The sequence below is a fragment of the Triticum dicoccoides genome, chromosome 5B (assembly GCF_002162155.2).
Source record: "Triticum dicoccoides isolate Atlit2015 ecotype Zavitan chromosome 5B, WEW_v2.0, whole genome shotgun sequence".
Taxonomy (NCBI): Eukaryota; Viridiplantae; Streptophyta; class Magnoliopsida; order Poales; family Poaceae; genus Triticum; species Triticum dicoccoides.
Genome location: NC_041389.1, coordinates 603,307,085 through 603,311,299, shown reverse-complemented (window position 1 = coordinate 603,311,299; position 4,215 = coordinate 603,307,085).

The following is a 4,215-nucleotide window of genomic DNA, read 5'->3' as shown; positions in this document are numbered from 1 at the left end:
TTTAGGAACAGGCTCAGGAGTTGGCTCAGTCGGTTCAGGAATTGCCTCAGGAATTGGCTCAGGAAGAGTCCAATTATTTTCATTAGTCAACATATTATTCAATAATATTTTAGCTTCGTCGACTGTTCTTTCCCTGAAAACACAACCAGCACAACTATCCAAGTAGTCCTTGGAAGCATCGGTTAGTCCATTATAAAAGATATCAAGTGTTTCATTTGTCTTAAGAGGATGATCGGGCAAAGCATTAAGTAACCGGAGAAGCCTCCCCCAAGCTTGTGGGAGACTCTCTTCTTTGATTTGCACAAAGTTATATATTTCCCGCAAGGCAGCTTGTTTCTTATGAGCGGGGAAATATTTAGCAGAGAAGTAATAAATCATATCCTGGGGACTACGCACACAACCAGGAGCAAGAGAATTATACCAAGTCTTAGCATCACCCTTTAATGAGAACGGAAATATCTTAAGGATATAATAATAACGAGACTTCTCATCATTAGTAAACAGGGTAGCTATATCATTTAACTTGGTAAGATGTGCCACAACAGTTCCAGATTCAAGGCCATAAAAAGGATCAGATTCAACTAAAGTAATGATCTCAGGATCAACAGAGAATTCATAATCCTTATCAGTAACACAGATAGGTCAAGTAGCAAAAGCAGGGTCAGGTTTCATTCCAGCATTAAGAGACTGCTGCTTCCATTTAGCTAATAATTTCTTAAGATCATATCTATCATTGCAAGCAAAGATAGCTCTGGCAGCTTCTTCATTCATAACATAACCCTCAGGAACAACAGGCAATACATAACCATTAGGAGAACTTTCATCATCACTATCATCAATAACAGCATCTTCAATAATTTCATTCCCCCTAACTCTAGCAAGTTGTTCATTAAGAAATTCACCTAATGGCAAAGTAGTAGCACGCACAGAAGTAGTTTCATCATGCATAGCAGAAGTGGCATCATCAATAACATGCGACATATCAGAATTCATAGTAGTAGCAGGTTTAGGTGTCGCAAGCTTACTAATAACAGAAGGAGAATCTAGTGCAGAGCTAGATGACAGTTCCTTACCTCCCCTCATAGTTGAGGGCAAAATCTTGGTTTTAGCATCTTTCAAGTTCTTCATAGTGATCAACAGATATAAATCCCAAGTGACTCAGAGAATAGAGCTATGCACCCCGGCAACGGCGCCAGAAATTAGTCTTGATAACCCACAAGCGTAGGGGATCGCAACAGCTTTCGAGGGTGAAGTACAACTCAAATTTATTGATTCGACACAAGGGGAGCCAAAGAATATTCTTGAGTATTAGCAGTTGAGTTGTCAATTCAACCACACCCGAATAACTTCGTATCTGCAGCAAAGTATTTAGTAGCAAAAGTGGTATGGTAATAAAGGTAACGGTGGCAAAAGTAAAGATAATAATTTTTGGGTTTTTGTAGTAGTTCTAACAGTAGCAACGGAAAAGTAAATAAGCGAAGAACAATATGTGAAAAGCTCGTAGGCAATGGATCAGTGATGGATAATTATGCCGGATGCGATTCCTCATGTAATAGCTATAACATAGGGTGACACAGAACTAGCTCCAATTCATCAATGTAATGTAGGCATGTATTCCGTAAATAGTCATACGTGCTTATGGAAAAGAACTTGCATGACATCTTTTGTCCTACCCTCCCGTGGCAGCGGGGTCCTAGCGGAAACTAAGGGATATTAAGGCCTCCTTTTAATAGAGAACCAGAACAAAACATTAGCACATAGTGAATACATGAACTCCTCAAACAACGGTCATCCCCGAGAAGTATCCCGATTATTGTCACTTCGGGGTTGTCGGATCATAACACATAATAGGTGACTATAGACTTGCAAGATAGGATCAAGAACACACATATATATTCATGAAAACATAATAGGTTCAGATCTGAAATCATGGCACTCGGGCCCTAGTGACAAGCATTAAGCATAGCAAAGTCATAGCAACATCAATCTCAGAACATAGTGGATATTAGGGATCAAACCCTAACAAAACTAACTTGATTAGATGATAAATCTCATCCAACCCATCACCGTCCAGCAAGCCTACGATGGAATTACTCACGCACGGAGGTGAGCATCATGAAATTGGTGATGGATGATAGTTGATGATGATGACAGCGACGAATCCCCCTCTCCGGAGCCCCGAAGGGACTCCAGATCAGCCCTCCCGAGAGAGATTAGGGCTTGGCGGCGGCTCCGTGTCGTAAAACGCGATAAAACTTTCTCTCTATTTTTTTCTCCCCAAACGTGAATATATGGAGTTGGAGTTGAGGTCGGTGGAGGTCCAGGGGGGCCACAAAATAGGGGGGCGCGCCCTATAGGGGGGGGGGGTGCCCCCCTGTCTCGTGGACTGGTCGTGGGCCCCCTGGTGTATTTCTTTCTCCTAGAAATTCTTATTAATTCCAAAAAGTGCCTCCGTGGATTTTCAGGACATTCTGAGAACTTTTCTTTTCTACACATAAAACAACATCATGGCAGTTCTGCTGAAAACAACGTCAGTCCGGTTTAGTTTCATTCAAATCATGCAAGTTAGAGTCCAAAACAAGGGCAAAAGTGTTTGGAAAAGTAGATATGTTGGAGACGTATCAGGCATCACGAATGTCGTCAACCTTGGAGTTGGTCTTGCCCCTCGGCCTCTTCAACGCCTCGCCATCTCCACCTCCGGCGAACTTGGCCGTCTTCGGGCCTCTCTTCCTTTGGATTTCACGGTATTGGTCCTTAAACTTAGGGCAATTGTTGATTATAGTCGAACAATGCGTAAGAGTGAACGGCTTGTCATTGTGCCGGGCCTTGAATGCCTCCAAAGATTGAAATGCCTACACCATATGATCAACAACAAAGTGAACATGCAAACATGTACAAGGCCGAAGTCTCATGGCCGTAGCAAGGAAAGGGCAAGGAAGGAGAGCATACCATGTACCCAACGCCGGTACCACTCACGGGCCGTGCTTGAGCGCTCTCAAATGCGGCTTGATACTTGTTGCACTCTTGTTGTATGAACAACCATCTCTTTTGAATCGAGCCAACGCCACGTTTGCTTTCAAATTGGTAGGGCTCAAAGAACTTCCTTTCATGGAATGTTTTGTGGACTCTCGTCCAAAAAACAATACCCTTTTGTTGCGCGCCGGTCCTTGGATCTTGGCTGATCTCCATCCAAGCTTGGCAAATCAACTTGTCTTCATCTTGTGTGTATGAACCCGTGCGAATGCTCTTCCTCTTCTTTTGTGCTTCCGCTCTTTGTGTCAGCTCATCGACGAACAATGGCTCGCCAATGATGTCAACATCATTGATTTCTTCTTCATCACCATCACCTTCGACATAGATGTCATCGTCTTCATGCCACGAGTCACCATGGTCGTAGTCAGCACGGTCGTCGCCATCTTCACCGGCAGTGAACTGGCCGCGGCCATCCTGACTTTGGGTCTCCTCGGGGTCGTAGACAGGGACGTGACCTCCCTCACAGATCACTTCCTCCATGAACTGGTCGTAGTAGGGGTCATCGACCGGTGCCGTTGGTGTTGGCATTCCGTCGAACAAGACGCGGGGGGACGGCATGGTGCCGGTAAACGGCGACCGTGCTTGCTTTCTTTGCATCTCGACGGACGGCCGACCGCCGCTGCTGGACCCAGGGGTGACCTTGAGGTCGATGATGGCCGAGGGGCATGGTGTGGACAGCGCGATCACGCTCACGTCTGGCGACCCCCCGAAACGGGTCTGGCCGTCGTGCCTTGGCGGAGGAAAGCCGGGCGACAAGGGCGTGGTCCGCGACGTCGGCGACTGGCATTGCGGAGGCCGGACGACCGACGACCCTGTGCTCGCCGGACCGACGACCCCTCCAGAGAAACCGGGCGGGCGACAAATGCCATGCATGAGAAGGGCGTGCGCTTTGCTGACGATGGCCTCCTTCTCCTCGACCTCGGCCTTGTGCCGCGCGGCCTCAATCGCAGCGCGCTCGGCGGCTCTCTTGGCCGCAGCGACGTTGGTCTTGGCGACCGCCCTCCGGCTCCTCCTCTTCGCCGATTCCGCGTCCAACTTGGCGATCTCCTCCGGCGTGCACTCCGACCGCGGCTTCCTTGGCGCCTTACCCTTCTTCTTCTTGGCCATTCCAGGCGGGTCGGCGGCCAGCCCGCCGGAGTTCGGCTGGGCGTCGGCCATGGACGGGGGAGAGAGTGGGACGAG